At 61.4% G+C, this 17,430-nt stretch overlaps 1 long non-coding RNA gene across 1 annotated transcript; it reads right to left on the reverse strand.

Annotated features, from left to right (window-relative positions):
* Positions 1-3,642: 3,642 nt before the first annotated feature.
* On the reverse strand, positions 3,643-15,828 carry LOC108404415 (uncharacterized). Its single transcript, XR_005054953.2, has 6 exons — positions 15,608-15,828; positions 8,138-8,286; positions 6,244-6,923; positions 5,356-5,423; positions 4,832-4,942; positions 3,643-3,751 (listed from the first exon to the last, which is right to left on the reverse strand). It is a non-coding gene; the product is annotated as an uncharacterized lncRNA (long non-coding RNA).
* Between the last annotated feature and the right edge of the window lie 1,602 nt (positions 15,829-17,430).

The raw sequence follows: 17,430 nt of genomic DNA on the forward strand, positions 1-17,430 counted from the left end.
GTGGGGTCCCCTCGGTTCTGAGCTCCTGACGGTGCAGCGGGGTTGGGGAGTGTCTTCCCCTGGAGAGGATTCAGGACAGAGAAAGCAGAGCCTGTGCGGAGAAAGACAAATACCCTATGATTTTACTTATTTGTGGAATATGAAAAAAAAAACACAACCCAACAAGGTGAACAAAAGAGCAGTAGACTCATAGACTCCGAGAAGTGACTGGTGGTTACCGTGGGGGAGGGGTTGGGGCGCGTGGGAGGGCGAGGGGGATAAAGGGGCACAAAAATTCTCAGCCGTAGTGTAAGGTGGTCGTGGGGACGGTAGTGCAGCCTGGAGAATGTAGGCAGTGATTCTGTCATCTCTTCCTGTGTTGACAGTAGTAACCGCCCTGGTGGGGTGAGGATTTAATAATGTGGGTAACTGTTCAACCACCGTGTTGTACACTTGAAACCAATATAATATTTTGTATCAATGATACTTCAATTGGAAAAAAAAAAGCAGAGCCTGTGGGTGCCTCTGGGTACAGGCCCTGCTGGTCCAGCCCAGAGTCCCTGGCAGCCACGTCCCTTGCAGGGGAACGAGCAGGTTTTCCATTGGGCAAACTTGGGTTCAAATTCTGTGCTCACGGCAGAGTGGCTTCCTCAGAGCCTCAGTCTCCCTTGTACCCGTGGGGGAGGAGCAGCGCCCAGCTGAGCAGGCAGGAAGCCAGTCTAAGAGTTGGGGGGCTCTCTTCACCCTGTTTCACGGACAGGGAGCCCGAGTCCTTGGGCATGACCCCCTAGAGGCCCCAAAGCAAAATGGAAACCTGCTTGTCCAGCTGTCCCCCAGGACCCAGAGGAGCATGGGATGGTGTATACCCTGTGAGGTAGGGAGCCCTGTGACACCGACGCCTGGTGGCCTGGGACAAGCCCCTGGCCTCCAGGGCCAACAGATGCCAAAGGGGGCGCATCCTCTATGCTGGCCCCTGCCTCCCCCCAGACCCACTCACTCCCCCCAGAAGAGGCCTAGAAAGGTTGGGGAGCCTGGGGTAGTGGCCTGGGAGGAGGGCAGGCACCTGTCAGCTCAGGGCTGAGTGGGAGTCAGCTGGCCTGAGGCTGGCAGGGCTGAGAGGGCGTGCACTGTTCAGGGGAGGGGACCAAGGGGTCAGAGCCGGGCCTGGGGAGTGACCTCACTGCTGGGCTGAAGGACGGGGGACCGTGAGAGCCACAGGAGGGCTGTACTACAGGGCAGGGTTGGGGGGTGCTGCTCCCCATTTAGTGCTCCAATGAACCCCTCCCAGGCCCCACTGCATCAGGGACTGAGCCAGAGAAGAGGGCCTGGCTCTGTTTAGGAAGGCACAAGGGACACCAGAAAGAGCAGAAAGGAGCTGGGGATCTGAGGAGGGGCACAGTCAGAGGGCTGGGGACCCTACAGGTCCCGTCCAGGGCACCCTGAGCGAGAAGGGCTGGTGGCCATAGGCAACCAGCCTTGGCCCGAGCAGTGTCCTTCCCAAGCCTGTGTTACTGGGAAAATCACTCAGCTTCCTGGGGGCTGACCCCTCACTCCCCCTCCACCCCAACCCCACATAGGCGGGCTCAGCCACACAGCCTGGGAGAGTTCTCCTGATGGGGCAAAAGGAAAGGGTGACCCTCGGCTCTACCCGGGGGATCTGTAGACAGGCCCTCTACGTGAGGCCTGGGTTTGCAGCCCCGATGTCTGCTGGGCCAGGGCTACCACTGTGACCACCCCCCTCCGCCGGAACATCTACTGTGTGCAGGGCCTGGGGGGATGGGGGAGGAGGCGGCTGCGGGCACAGCACCCAAGATGCCAGGAGCCTCTGGGGCCAGAAGGGGGAGCTGGAGTCCTTCCTGGGCATTCCCAGCAGGAAGCCTCAGGGGGCCGGGAGGCGTTGGGGTAGGACCAGGCAGAGGGCTGGAGGGGACACAGGCCAGCATCTGCTTCCCATGGCTTCCTGGCACCCGACGTGAGCTGGGGGGGCTCTCTAAGCTGTCACTGCACCCCCAAAGCCCCAGAGGCCTGACCCACAGTGGGTGTCCTCGCCTTCCCAGCACACAACCCCTAACAGGGATGAAAAGGGAAAGGAGAACCCTGCTAGGGCCCAGTGGCTTCTCCTGTTCACCCCAGGTCGCAGATAGCCGAGGCTCAGAAATGTGGTGGGACTTGCCCAGGGCCACTTAGCTTCTCCTCCGTCAGTCACTGCTGGAAGCTCGGACCCACCTAGGGCTGGCACTGCGGGCAGCCTGGGGAAAGGAGGGCCATGCTTTTCCTGGGACTGGCCATCCAGCAGCGTGCCCTGGTGTCCAGGGCAGGGGGACGGTGGCCACCTCAGTCCCGTGCTTGAATGAATCCTTGTTGTGTGGCCAGCTGACCCATGCTGCTTCTGTCCTCAGGCTCTGGAGAGGTCCAGGGAGGGAGACCCAGATTGTGCCCTGACACTGGGCAGTCGGGGGACCTTGAGCAAATACTCACCACATGGCTCCTCCGTCCTCCACGCAGGGGTGAGGGCCCTACCTGCTCCACGCACGTTGTGGTGAGGCACCACCCATTCATGCCAAGCACTTCCTGAGGCCTGGCCCGTGGTCTCTGGGAGAGGGCGTGGCCAGCCAGAAGTCCAGGTGGGCAATAAGGGGGTCCTTCCCTGCCCCCCATCCTCCCCTGGACACACGGAGGCTGCCCACAGGGGGAGGGAAGTGGGGACACAGGGCCAGGGCCAGGAGAGGGCAGGCTAGGAGCAGCTGCCCAGGGCGGCTGCACGAAGCCAGGCCCACAGCCGGCTCAGCCGGTCTCAGCGCCGCTGCCCGCCTGGCACAGGGCCCTCACAGCACTGGTTTTAATCGATCTTTTCCGCCAGCAGCTCCTGGCGGCGTGGGGGCGGCTTCCCCTCCATTTGCTTCTCCTGGAGGATGCGGCTTGGCTAAAAATAACTCGGATTACAGGGCTGGGTCCTGGTGGGAGGTGGGGCCTGGGGGCTGTGTGGGCGGGAGCCTGCCGGGAGTTCCCTGAGCAGATGGAGGGAAGTGGGGGCAGGTGGGCCGGGGTGGGGATGGGCTCCGGCCGAGGTGAGGGGCGCGAATCCAGGCGGGGCTAACTCCCAGGCCGGGGTTGGGGGCAGACCTATGCCCGTGAGCTCTGTCCTGACGGCTGTCCTGACGCTCTGCGTCCCAGGCCTGGGCACAGCACAGCTCCTGCGGCGTGAACACGTTGCTCCTTGAACTGCCAACCCTGCTGCTCCCTCATGTGGGGCTTCAGGGAGGTGACAGGCTGGCCGAGCCTCAGCTTCCACATCTGTAAAGTGGGATCATCACACAGGTTCCAGGGACGACTCCGCATGGTTTTCTGCTCCCCCGGCACCCCCACCCTACCACCTATCCACCTTCCTCTCCCCAGCCCTCCAGCCCCTCTTCCACCACAGCCGGGAGGCTGGCCAGCCAGCCCGTTCCTGCCTCCTGACTGCGCACACGCATCCTTCCAGGATCCCCTGTCCCTCTGCTGGTCCGAACCCTGCTTTGCCTTCTCAGGGGCTCCCTCCCTGCCGTCCCTCCTGGCCCTCACTGGCCGCCCAGCCCCGCCCCTCACCCTGACCCTGAGTCACACGCACACAGGCGCACTGCTGCCCCACCACCCAGCACCCCACTCCACCCTGCTCCCCTTGTTGCCACCAATCGGGCTCCATGTGAGGAGGGCGCAGGTCTCATGGAGGCTTTCTGCTGTATGCTGGAATGCCACGCTGCCCGGGCAGGGCCATTCAGAAGCCCAGGAACTTCTGGCGCGTTTCAGTGGTGCCCAAGGACAGAGAGAGACCATGTGAGAGCAGGACGGCCTCTGGCTTTCTGGGCTGCAGGGCCGTTTCACAGACGGGGAGACAGAGGGACTTGAGAGAACCTACCCCCAGGGATCACATTTTGTCTGTTTTATTCCCTCAGCAACTTGCAAGGTCAGCTCTCTTCCCCTCCCCATTTTCTAGAAGAAGAAACTGAGGGTCTGAGTGTAAAGCTGATACACCTAAAAGGGGGGGGGGCATCACCTAAAGCCCACCCAGTGACCCTCTATGTCACCAAAGTAGTGACAGCAGGTGTTTCCGGGAGGTTCCTGTCCCCAGAGGAAAACCTGGATGTTGGGACCCTCTCATGACTGCCTTCAGCCTTCCCGGGGTCCCCTGTGGCCTTCCCCCATCTTACAGCTGCTGCAGGAGGCAGGCCCCAGAGCTCTGCCCCCCTGCTGGAAGCACTCAGGTGGGAGCTCCCTGGGACCCCGCTGTCACTGCATGTCCTTGTTTCTTTTCCGTTTGGGGAGTGAGTGGGCAGGAGGCACAGCCCCGAGGGAGCCGTCGTGGAGTTGGGCTGGGGGCTGGCTTTGATATGACTACTGGCTGCCAGGGAAATGAACTCCTAGACGCTGGGGGCCAGCTGCCGGGCACAGCAACATCCCCACCCCGCTGCCTGGTTCTGTCCCTGGCTGCGCCGACATCTCCATTGGAAGACCAGGGTGGACACCCCTCTGAGGCCCACTGCAGCCAGCTGGCTGGGCGACCTCAGCTCAGGTTTTGACCTCTCAGGGCTGGGAGTGTGCCCTCTGAGCAGTAGATACCTTTGGGCCTCCAAGCCTGCCTGGGAAACAAGGGAAGAGACTTCCAATCCCAACATGGAAACCAAGAAAAGAAACGGGTCTGCGAAGGGGTGGCCCAGGAGCTCCCTGCAAGCTGGCTTAGAGCTGCCGAGGACTTCAGGGAGAGGAGAGGCCTCACACCCCCCAAGTCAGGCTTCCTCCCACAGGCCCTGCCCCTGCTGCCCCTGCCCACAGGCTCCCAGCACTCCCGGGGCCAGGGACAGTGCGTCTGCCTCACCCGATCCTGTGGGCCCCGCTCAGCTCCGCTGGTCCACCTCGCTGCCCTGCTTAGCCGTCCCGAGGCCGGGCTGGCCTAGCACCTCCACCCATGGCCTGCGCCTGTAGGTGCCTGCAGACAGGGTGCTGCACTCTGTCCCTGCAGCAGGGGCGGATCCGCCCCGTCCCTCATCCATGTTCTCTGCCTGGAAGGTGCACCCCCACCCGGCTCATTGCCTCTGGGAGGCCTTGCAGGACCTCCCCAGCCAGGCCAGCCCCTCCCTCCACACCTCCCCGACACCATAGGCTGGCCCTGTGCTTTGTCCAGGTCCGTCTCCCCTTTTGAGTGGGGAGCTCCCCAAGAGCAGTCCCGGGCCCCCCAGTATCCCCTGGCCGTGCTTCCTCTTCTCTGCCCTTCGTACCCCTGAACTCACTCCAGTGTAGTCCCTGGGGGGGTGCCAGGCAGAAGGAGGAGGCCAGACACTTCACCCTCACACCTCTGGGACCCCCTTTCCAGGGCTTTGCCCCTCCCGGCAGCCCACCCACCTTCCCTGAAGATGCCCAGGTGGCAGGCATGCATCTCTTCTCCTCCGGAGCCATGCTTGGTCCAGGTTCTGGGGAAAGGGGTCTGTCTACAAGAGAGTCCCCAAGAGACATGCCCCCGGCCCTGTGTGTCCACAGTGTTCCGTGGATGCAGGGTGGGGAAGGGGTCGGTGGCAGTGGCTGGTCCTCGATCCAAATCCAGGTCACTCCCGGCCTGCTCAGCAGCCATCAGTAATTAGGGGCCAGCAGGACGTGGGCAGGCAGGTGGCAGGAGGCCTAATTGTCTGATTTTTCAGGTAATTAACGGGAGGCTGTCTGGTCTGTCCCCATGGGGCCCGGCATCCGCCACCCCATCCCCCCCAGGCAGCCCCAGCCACTTAATGAGGCCAATTACTGTGTGGTGCCCGGGCCCTCATTAGCCACCTGGAAAGGTCGTCAGGGAATGGCATCAGGGGAAGGGCTCAGTCGGGCATGGGGGGCTGGGCAACCCCCAGGAGATCGAGGTCAGGATGTGCAGGCCCCAAATATGTGCTGCTGGTCATTGGGGGATAGCCTGTGTCACGTCTGGGACCCCACTTCTTGCCTGTCCTCTCAGGACAGCAGCGTTAGGTCAAAGCCTCCCCCCGCCGCTCCTGCCTGCCTAACCCTTGGCTTCCTGGATCAGGGATGAGGGTTGGTGTAGGTGCCCAGCACACGGGCGCGGCACTCACCCTCTGACAGTTTGGACACCTTTACTCCGCTCCTGAGGAAAGGCAGGCCCAGGGGGGTTCAGGCCTGAGACCACCAGGGCAGCTGAGCCCCAAGGGCATCTGCCCCTGGGCAGGGGACCTGGTAGGGGTCAGTAGAGCTATCCGATGGAGGGTGTCTAGGAGTGGCTGGACTTCAGTGTACCTGAGCAAAGTGAAGGCGGGAAGCAGGCCATCCCAGGAAAGAGGGGGCTTTGGAGGTGGTGGGGGAGCTGGAGGGCCCTCTCCCTGGCTGCCCCAGGACGCCCGGGGCAGAGCCAGCGGGTGCGTGCCGGTGCCCAGCCCATCTCAGGCTGGAATCCCATCTGTTGGTGGGCCCACGCCCCCGCCGGCCCCAGAGAGCACTGTGCCTTCAGATGTTGAGAGTTTTGGCTTCTGTGTCTCCTCTGTTTTAAGAATTCTGTGACCTAATTCCATGCTGACAAACTCCATGCTGTTCCGGCTCCTGTAATTGTCAGCTAATGCTACTTCTGGTCCCACTGCCAGCCCAGAATCTAGGTCAAGGGTTTCCAAACTGTGTCCCCCAGCAGTCCTGGGGTGGGACCGGAAGCAGGAGGCTGCTGACACCCCAGTTGGAACCACTGGCCTTTGATCTCCGATAAAATATTAGTAGCTGCTTTGGTGCCTCTTGCCGCGTTCCTGGCGCATAGAGGGACTCTGCCTCCACAGTCACATTCTGTCCTCACAAAACCCATGAGGATGGCAGCCTCACATGCCATGTCACCGAGGAGGCTGCTGAGGCCATTGGAGGCTGAGGCTGAGCTGAGCTGCACGGCCCTGCTTGGTCAGGGGAGAGCCAGGGCTTGGACCAGCTTCCATTCTAAGCTGCAAGAGTAAAGGGTCTTCAGCTAAAAGGAAACTAGGTGTGGGGGCTGGGGGCACGTCTACCAGAGCAGTTTCCACCAGGCTGGGGAGGGTGGGCACCGGCCTCATTGCCCCGGGGGAATGGGGTCCCAGTCCCAGGTCACCAGGGCCCAGCCCCCGTGTGAGGTGTCTGTGCCAAGGGTCCAGCTGCCTGTCTGTGTTTCCCTTTCCTCTGCTGTGGGGTCTGCTTCCCCTGTGGTCCAAACCAGCAAGATCCAGCCCAGAAACAGCACATGTTTCCAGCCTCTGCTCCTCCAAGTCACACATCGCCTGGTGCTATATGCTCCTTGTCAGCTTGCTTCAAAATCCTGGGTGGGGGTGCTGAGCACGCGGGAGGGGCACTCAGGGCCTCCTCCCGCTGAGAAACTGAGCTGCGAGCCCGCAAGCCCAGGACGAGACTCAGTGGGCAAGCGGGGCCGGTCCTTGCTAGGCTGGGGGCTGGCTTGGGGGCTCAGTCTCGGGTGGGAGGCATGGTAGGTGGCCGAGATGCAACCTGGGCTAAGAATTAAACTGGCGCCGAGGTCAGAGCTCAGGGGCTTCAGTCTTGTCTAGTGGTCCCAGGTCCAGACCTGGCTTGGAGTCAGGGGTCAGAGGTCATCACTCAGAACTTGATGAGGATGGAGAGCCAAGCTCAGTCTGGGGTCGGGATCAGGATTCACGCTGAGGTGGGTCAGAGGTCAGAGGCCAACCTGATGCTGAAGGCCACAGCTGACTGAGTAGGAGGTCCGCAAAGACTCAGAAACCTTCCTGCCCCTGGAAATGGTCTGGGGCAGGACCAGTAATGGATGGAGGCCTTCAGTAAGGAAAACAGGGGCTTCCAGGAACTGAACACGATGATGAGGACTGGGAGCAGAGCCCGTGTCCGAAGGCCCAGGGTGCAGGCGGGAGGAGCCATGGTTGTCCATCTCTGGAACTCAGTGGTCATGGCGCCCACCCCACAGCTGCCCGTGCTCCGTCAGGGCAGGGCTGCCTGTGGGCCTGGCGTCGGGGAGGTAGGCCTGCCCCGTGAGGACTGGTCCAGGTTCCAGGTGTGGATTCGTGGCCCTGACCCATCTCTGCAGGGTGGGGTGGGTGCGGGGCTTTAGGGTGCAGCTCAGTTCCAAGGCTCTAGGTCCCCAGGCCCCAAGCTGCCCCTGAGAGGTGGGTCTGCCACGCAGGCAGCCCTTGTGGCCCACCTGAGCAATGTGCAGGAGGTCCTGGGCACCTGTCCCAGGCCTCCCATTCTGCTGGCTGGATTTTCCCGCCGTTTCTCCGTCCTGGGCCCACTCTGGGGCAAACCCGCACAGCAGCCAGCGGGGGGAGCAGGCAAGCAGGAATGAGAGGCCTGTGGGCAGAAGAGAAGGGCGCCAAGGAGGAAGGCTGATCACAGGCCTTCTGTTCTCATCGCCCACAGGGCCTGGGCACAGAGGTCCACCCGGCTCTGGGGGCCTGACCCCAGAGGTCTCCCCCTCCCCAGGGGATCCCAGGGAGATTCACCCAAGAAGGGATGCAGGTCTGTGAGAGGGGGTAGGGACTGGAGGAAGGTGAGGTATGCCCAGGGGACAAGAATGGTGGAAAGCCAGCAGAGGACATGTGGACCAGAGGGCTGCCCTGCTCGCCCAGGATGGGAGGCCGCCAGGGTCTGGCTGTGAAAGCCCTGGTCACCTCCTCCAGCTAAGCTATTAATACCCAGCCACCACCCCTGTACCCCTGCTGGGAGCACGCCGAGTTCCTTGGGGGCTAAAAACGGCCTGAGATGGGGGTGGGCCAGGCGCTCTGCATCTCTTCTTGTTGGGGGAGCTGAAGCCAAAGGCCAGGCTGGCTTGAAAGGGGCTGGAGCCAGGATGGGGGTGCAGAGGGTGACTGAGCCCTGGGAGCAGGAAGGCCCTCAGCCCATCCCAACCCCGTTGCTCAGGGACCCCCGAGGCCCCACCAGGAGGGGGTCCACTGCCTGTCTGTCCTGGCTCCTGGCCCACACGTGGGCCTTCCCCTCCCCTCAGACCCCGTCTTGGTTTGCTGCAGGCTGTGACAGGACTGGAGGCTGGGGGCCGCCTGTCCCCTCCTGCCAAGAGAGGCCTGGGGGGAAGGAGGCTCCAGGAGGAAGTTGGGGGCTTCTGGTGGAAGCAGGGCGGGTCATGTTTTTGCCTCATGTGTGAAATCTCAATTATCCATAGCATTCTCTGAGGAGGGAATTACGGGCAGCCCCATTTCATAGATGCAGAAACAAGACTCAGTCATATTCCCAGGGTGACAGACCCGAATCCTGCCTGTGTTGCCTCCTGTTACGTCATGAAAAAGGGGTCCCTGGTTCGTTTGGGGACCCATCACAATACCCGTCACCATAGTGCTGTAGCCCACTGGGGCGACTGGACCAGGATGAGCCCACAGGCCCCTTTCTCCTGAACTGGCGGAGCCCCTCCCAGGGACTGGCAGCCACTTCACCCTCCATGGCTCATGAGCGCACACCGGGGGCCTGTGCTGGTCTTCTGGGCTCCAGGCCATCCAAGGCCACCTGCTCCCGGCCATGTCCCTCTCCCTTCCCATGACAGATGCTCCAGGGTCCAGACAGACCCCAGAAGGTACAGACTTGGCCAGGAGAGTCTAGACGAGAAAGTGGCTGAGAGGTGTCAGCCCAGAGGCCCCCTGCACCGGAAATCCTGACAGCTGCCTGCCTCACAGGTCCTGGGCACCGGGCCCTGACCTGGGCAGGCTGCCGTGGTGTCGGGTGTCCAGAGCAGTTGGGGGAGGTGATGGCCCGCAGCCAGCGGCAGTCTGCCTGTAGCTGTCCACACCTCCCGGGCTGCCAAGGCAGAGCAGCGCCATGGGGCTGAGGAGGGGTCCTGCCCGGCCTGCAGATCTGAGGGGAGAGGCCCTGGCCTGAGGGTCTGGGGAGGAAGCACTGTCCTGTCCTAGGCTTAGGGATACCTGGCCCTGCCTAAGAAATCTGAGGGGGCAGACCCCTGGCCTGGGGCTGGAAGGGGGGGTATATTCCCTAATGGTGGAGGTGGACCAGGGAAGCCCCAGCCACGCTCCTACTCGGCAGCCAGGCAGTAGCCCTGCATTTCTCCCCTGTGCCTCTGCAGCAGCCTGAAGGGCCAGACCTGCAGGACGGGGCAGGAACCCTCCGGCCTCAGGATGACCACACACAGCCCTGGGATCCCCCCTCCCGTCCCGGGAGGGAGGTGGTGGAGCCTTGCCAGTGATCTTTGCCTCCACACCAGCGGAGGGGACAGGCCAGCCTCAGAGAGGGGATTCCAAGGCCACCTCCCTGGGATGAGCACTATGCACCCCCACTCTCCCAATTCCCACATGCTCACCCCCTGGGGGCCGGCTCCCCAGTCAGGCTTCCTGGACTGATAGGCTTGAGGAGGCAGCGCATTCCCAGCTCCCACCCCAGGCGTGGGGCGCCCATGGCCTCCCCATCTCCCCAGAGTGCCCCCAGCAGAGCCTGACTTTATGAAGGCTTTGGGCCCTCCTTTCTCTGCTCCCGTTGTCCACTTCCCTCTTGGTCCTTGCTCCCACCCCCCAGCCCTCTGGGTCTCTGGCCAGCTGAGCTCCTCCGCCACACCAGGTCCGGGCCATCTCCCACCTTAGCTGCCCTCTTTGCTCAGCCTCTCCCTGTGTCCCTGTGCCTTCCCTCTGGGTGTATCTCTGTCCTTGGTCTGGCTCAGCCCTGGCTCGGTCTCTGTCTGCCTCTCCGAGCCACCCTCTGATAGCTCGGCCTTTCTGTCACTGTTGCTCTGGGACCCTGTCCTGGCAGCATCTTCTCTCCCCACCTGGCCAGGACGCCTGCTCAGAGGCCTGCTCGGATGTCTGCTGGCCGGGCCCCAGGAAGAGCTCAGACTGTGTGCTCGTGGTCCCAGCTCTGGCCCGGTTCCACGGGCACTGCTGCAATTCCCAGAAAGCAGGCGAGGGAGAGAAGGCCAGAGGGCCACGTGCTTGCCTACCCCTTGGAGGGGCTGATGGCCTTGGGTCGCCCTGTGCTCAGGCCACCGGCAGTGGTCCCTACCCAGGCTGCCAATTCCGAGCACTACTGGCTTCATATGCTGCCCAACCATGACGGCTGCGGGACCCTGGGCGAGCTCTGAGCCTCAGGTTCCTCTCCTGCGTTGTGGCACCAGTAGGGCCTGCTTCAGCAGGTGCCAGAGAATGAAATGTCAGCACGCTGGGCACTCTGCCCAGCACGCTGTAGGGGTCAAGAGAGTCCCCATTAGTGTGAGTATGACTGTTCCCCGGGGCCCCCAGAGCCGTGATGAGTGGGCTGGGGAACCGGCTGAGCCTCTGCTACTTGAAGTGCCCCATGCCCACCCTGTGCCCCACGCCTGTCCCTTCCTCTTTTGGGAGACATCCTCCCACACCTGGGACCTTCCTCTCCTCAGAGTCAGTCTGAATCGCACACTGTGGCGCTCACCAAATTAATTACTGCTGGCTTGGGGATATATATTTTTTAAAGACATTTTTCCAGGGGGAAAAACACACAGGAGCTATAATTAGTTAGGAAGAGGAAAGGAGTGGAGCGTGTGAATCACCAGCCCCAGTGACAGACGGTCAGAGTCGAGCAGAGCTCTGGGAGAAGCCTCTGGGTGGGGGTGGACCAGGGATGGGAGCTGCTCCAGGCAGGCTAGGGTCCTCAGCCACCAGGCATGGAGGATCTTACCTGCCACCTGAAGTTCGCCTTTGCCTCTGATGTTTTTCCTCCTGGAACTGCCTTCCCTCTCGCCCCCTGGCTAGGGGCACTTTCACCCCTGCAGCCTCGTACCTGGGCAGAGAACCTCATGCCTGGGATGAGGAGCTAGAATTTAGAAGGTTGCATTACCAGGGATTTGGAGACCATCTAGTCCAGCCTGTCATTCATTCATTCACTTGGTCATCAAATTCGAAATACTGCTGTGTGCCTGGCCTGCACACAAGTAAACTGAGGCCCAGAGACGTGCTGTGTCCGGCCCAGGGCCACACAGCTGTGGGTGGATCAGCTTCTGTGCGCATCCTCTCACACCACCCATGCTGAGATGACCAGGGCCTGCTCCAGCTGAGCCAGATCGGAGGGGCAAGTAGGTCCTGCAGGGGCACAGAGGGCCTCGTGGGGAGGAGGTGGAAGGTGTTCAAAGGCTGGAAACAGCATGCTGGCCCACGACGCTGGCAGGAGGCAGGGGGACCTGAGGTGGCTGCACGGCTGCTGCTGGGCCTGTGGCTTCGGGGCCTGGACATTACAGGCCCCAGGGCCCCAGGGTTTCTTCTGAGCATGACCTGCTGGTGGGGCACCCTGGTCCTTGAGGACCATCCTCTGGTTCTTTTTGATGTCCGGGGCCCACTGACCCAAGGTAACCCCTTCCTGGGGTGTGCCCCAGATTTCTCCCTCTCTCCTTCTTCCCTTTGTTGAGGGCTGGCTTCTCCAGGGGTCTCAGCCCAGGCCTTGGGGTTCACTGGTACACTGTGGCTTGGGGCTGACAGCAGAGACCCCAGGTCTGCAGGGAGAGGACACTTCCTCCGTGGGGGAATCTGGCATCAGTCAGCAACGAGAGGTCCCTCCTAACCCCAGACCAGATCAGCCTTCAAAATTCCAGGCTGCATGTCCTCCACATCAGGGACAGGGGCACCGTCCTGCCCCAGGGTGCAGCGGCCCCCAGGCCCCAGGCCCCAGACCAGCATCCAGGCTCAGAGCAAGGCTCCCGGGTTTAACAATGAACTTGGAACCAGGATGTCTAATCAAGGCCAGCCTAGAGTTCTGAGGGCATTTTGGGGGTTTTTCATTCATTCAACAACTAACTTCTGGACACATTCTCTATGCCCAGCATTGTGCTGGGCCCTGAGACACTGGAGTGGCAATGTAGGTGACAGACATGTGACCAGGCAGATTCGTACAAAGTGAGCAGCCTTGTGGAGGGACTTCATGGTGGCTGTGGGAACCCCTGATGAGGTCAGGGAGAGCTTCCTGGAGGAAGGGGTATATAAGTTGAGTCCCCAAGGATGAATGCGCCCTTAGCCAGGGGAAGAGAGGGAAGACAGTTCAGGAGGGAAGAATCAGATGCAAAGGCCAGGAGCAGAGAGGGGAGGGGGCATCCAGAAGTGGGCGGGGTACTACTGGCTTGTTCAGAAGCCTCAGCCTTGTGAGCCCCAGGGAGAGACTGGATTTCATCAGGAGCACAAGGGAGGGGCGGCCTGGGGACAGGGGACTGGAGGTGGAGGGTGGGTGGAAGCAGAGCTGGACCCACAGTCCCACCCGAGGGCTCCTATAAATAGAAAGGGTGTGGGGGACAGAGGAGGGGGTCCTTGGGACCTCCCACACCGGCCTCTTTCAGACCCCTCCTGGGCAGCCTCGGGCCCTCGGAGAGATGGTGCAGTTGACTGCAGGGAAGACATGGGCCCCTGATTCTCTCTCTTTGTGTCCTGAAAGGAAGGTGCCCTCCTATGCTTTTGCTAATTGGTTTGGGATTTCTGGTGGTTTTCTTTTAGAAGATAATTATTATAGATGTTGAGAATAAATGCAGCTATTGTGTGGTGCTGAGTGTTGAGAATGGAAAGAACACCCCTGAGCTCGCCCACTCCTGTGTCACAGAAGAGGCGGGTGAGGTGGGGAGGGAGCAACGTGCCCAGGCCACACAGCCCGCACCACGGAGCAGGACGGGGTGGCCTTCAGGGTTCAAGGGAGCAGAGGCTGCTTGGTCGGGGAGGGGACCTGGGAGTTCCTCCAGTTTCTAGTCTTGCTTACACGCCTCCTGGGAGACAGGGAGCTCACTGCTTCCCGGCTGCCTGGGTGAATTTGCGGGGCTACAGCTGTTGGGCAGTACTGCCTGAGCGCAGGGAGCACTGCCACCTGCCCTTCCACAGTGCCACCCAAGGTTCCCTACATCCCACGTCCATCTGCCCTTGACCTGCTGTCTTAGCTCCTCTGCCTAAGGTGAGCGGGGGCCAGGTGCACGCCATGCGCAGGGCCCGGCCTTCTCGCCTTCTCCAGGCCGTCCCAGCTGAATCTGCTCTGCCTGAGGCGGGTGTGTGCCTGATGAGAAGGAGGGTGTCCCGGACCAGAGCCTCCAGTACTGCCAGCATGGCGACCTGAGGAGGGCTTGAGCCGGGGTAGTGGCAGGGCCTGGCAGCAGCTCCATGGGCACGGAGGAGCAGATGGGGCCCCTGGCTCAGCGCTCGCCCCCACTTAGCAGGCTTCTGTTTGGCCCCTGCCCTGTGTCTGGCCCTGTGATGGCCACTGGGCCCTCAGAAATGAGCTTAGACACACGCCTGACCCCTCCCTGCCTTTGGGTTTCGAGAGGCCAGAGGGAGACAGCAGAAAATGGAAAACCTTCACTCCTGACAGAATCAGCTCCCCTCAGCGTCAGCGTAAAACTCCTGCAAAACGCCCCACCCACCCGGGCTGCTGGGGTCTGGCCGGCCTCTGACCTGCAGGGCCCCCAGCTGTGGCTCCAGCACCTCCCTGGAGCTGGACTTCCCGCTCCCCTGGCTGTGGACACTCCCCGGTGTCCAGGGCCTCTCCGGCCCCCTGGCCTTTCCCAGGGGGTTCTCTCTGCCTGGAAAATGCCCTCTTCCTTCTCACTTGCTGACTCTGCTCACTGTTTGGCATTAGCTTCCAGCTCTCTCCCTGGGCAGCTTTTCCGACACCCTGAATACCTACCTGTACCCCAGCCCCTGCACTGCTCCTTGGAGCACCTGGAGCCTATAATTAGACCTCCAAAGCGTGCTTCCTCAAGGGGCGTGTGAATAAAACGAGAGTTCCTGTGGCCAGGCTCTCACCTGGCCCTGGTTGACTAGCTCCCTGCACACCTGTGGGCACTACATGGCTGATGACTCTATATAAAGAGCTCCACCCAGTGCTCTGGGCGCGACGCGGTGGCAGGGCTGCAAGGCTGCAGGAGAGCAGAGCAGAGGCTGGAGTGGTGGCAGTGCTGAGGACAGAGGCCCGGAGGACGGCTGTGCGGACAGAGAGGCCCAGAGGCAGAGATGGGCTTGCTGCCTGCAGACTCGCTCTGAGTGATCGGGATTCTAGTGACTGACCTGCCACCTGGCAATAAAGTTGGGTATAACCCTTTCACCCTGAGAACGTTTTGCTGTCATTTTCTTTGGTCACACTGAATCCATAGCGAACTTGCCTGGGGCTGAAACCCATTGGCAAGACAGGCGCCTGCTGCCCATGGGCAGCAGAGAGGGGCCGTACTCCCCTCCTCACAGCTGTACCCCATCCTCACTGCCAGCTGAACCCAAAACGTGGGCTTCATCAATGTATGTTGAGGGATGAGTAAATGAATGTAGAAACCATAGTGTTTCTACTGATGGAAATGTAAGTTCAGGCACATGGGGCTAGTAAGGTTGGCCGTGCATGTTCATACCCACATGTCAGAACGTTGTACGCATGGTTACCCTGGGTCCTGAAATGCAACCCACCCTGAGCCCACCCACTGTCACTGGCTGTGGCTGGTTTAGGGGGGCCCTAAAGTTAACAGCCATAGCAGTGACACTGGCCATGTGCCGAGAGCCATTTCAGCACCAAATAAGTGCAGAATATTTTTTGATGAAACATTATAGTTGGATGCAAGAAGCTAGGGTATCAAAGGTTCATGCGGAGCCAAGATTCATTCATCAACAGATATTTCTTCAATGCTGACGATGTGCCCAGGGTTGGCTGGGCACTGAGGATGTGGCTGTGGACAGAGACCTACCTTTATCCACATCAGTGTCAGGCTGAAGGCAGGGGCAGAGCAAGGTCATGGGCCTGACCCGCGGCCCTCTGGTCAAAGGGAAAGGGGAGATGGTTCCTCCGGCGGACTGTGCGGTCTCCGAGCATAGCTGCTGCCTTGGGGCCCTAGAAGGCCAGCCTGGGGCCCTGGAGACTCCTGTTCCGTCTAGGCCAGCTGCCCTGCCTCCCTAGGGCCAGTGATCAAGCAGCCGTTGGAGCTGGGATGGGCCAACAGACCTCCGGGCCAGGCTTCCAGCCCTCCCTGCTCCTGCCCACCCCTTCCACGCCCTGTACATGGGATCCAGCAACCCCTCCCACCCACCCTTGTCCCCATCAGTTTCTGCCAAAGGTCACATGGGGTCATGTTCAGGCCATAGCTCAAAGCAGCCCTCCCTGCCAGACTGTGGTTCAGTGTGTCCTGCTGTGTGTGTGTGTGTCTGGGGTGGGGGCACGCAGGATGGGGTTGCTCTGCGAGAACACGGCCTCACCTTCCCCTCAGATGTGCCAGGCGGCCCTGCCCCCGGCTTCCGTCCCTCAGGCATTAACCAGGAAGATGTCTGGCAGTGAGGCAGCCAGTCACCTTAGGGCCAGAGCCCCCCATCCCCACCTGGCAAGACTCTTGGGTCAGTGCCCAGGCTCTTCCTCTGGGCGGATGTGCCGAGGCCCAGGCCTCACCCAGTGTGCCAGGCAGGGAGGGCCAGGACTCACATCCGCACCCGCGGGCCGTTCAGGCACCCCAAACCTGCTCAGACCCCCCGCCCCTACAGTGCTGACCTTGGGCATCTGGCTCCTCCACCTCACAGAGAAACCTGATGCCCTCCAGGAGCAAGAGCCCGTGATTCCTGGGCAAGGAGCACTTTTCCTCTTCCTATTCAAGCATGGCAGGGCCCCCATGATTCTGCCTCACCTACTAACAGATGGGCAAACCAAGGCCCAGGGAGGCCCTGCCTGCAGCCTTCCAGAACAGGGTGGGGGAATCCACACAACTAGAGTCTCATGCATGGCCTCTGTCCTGTCCCCTTACCCCTGTGGACCAAGAGTGGCCTTTTCCAGTTGGAGGCAAAGCAGAGGCTTGGAGGCAGGCCAAGCCATGGGGAAACAGCTCAACTTGGGCTTGAACTGGGGCTCTCACATGTGTCTAGAGCCTGAGCTGACCATTGAATCATACTGTCTGCTCAGCGACCCTTGAGTGCCCAGCAGAGACCAGAACAAACCCACTTGGCAGGGAGCAGCTCTGGGATCCCTCTGCACAGCTAGAGGCCAGCATTCCAGAATTGTCAGAATGGCCCAGGCTGCTCTGCTCACCCTACCTCCCTACCTTGGCACCCAGGGGCTCTCGGGGGCCTGGCATAAGGCCTGGTGGGGGCCAGGGATCAGGAGCCCGCAGTGAGAGGAGCAGAAGGCTGGAGGTAGGTGGCCACCGTGGACCTTCTCTGAGCAGTGCTTGGGAGGGAAAGTTGAGGCCAGCCCTTGGCTTGAGGTTCCAGGCTAGGGCTGGTGCTGTTCTATAGGTGGAAGCTGCCAGGTTGATAATCACGGAGGCCGCCCAGGAGGACGTCCCAGTGTTGGCTGTTTCTCTGCTTGCTGAGGGTGGGGCAAGGAGTCCATTCACGCTCCGTGACTTCTCAGAGAGCTTGGGCAGCTGGAGAGAAGCTGGTCCTCCCGGGCTGGGCCTGGGCAGGGGCTGCAGTGGTTCCCGGGCCTCCTGGGGTCTGCCTACCTCCTGCCGAGTGGTGGCGGTGCCTGTCTTGTGCCTGCCAGGCTGAGCTGCCCACTAAGCAGTGAGGATCAGGGTCTCCTAGGAGC

This window comes from Manis javanica, chromosome 3 (assembly GCF_040802235.1).
Source record: "Manis javanica isolate MJ-LG chromosome 3, MJ_LKY, whole genome shotgun sequence".
NCBI classification, from domain to species: Eukaryota; Metazoa; Chordata; class Mammalia; order Pholidota; family Manidae; genus Manis; species Manis javanica.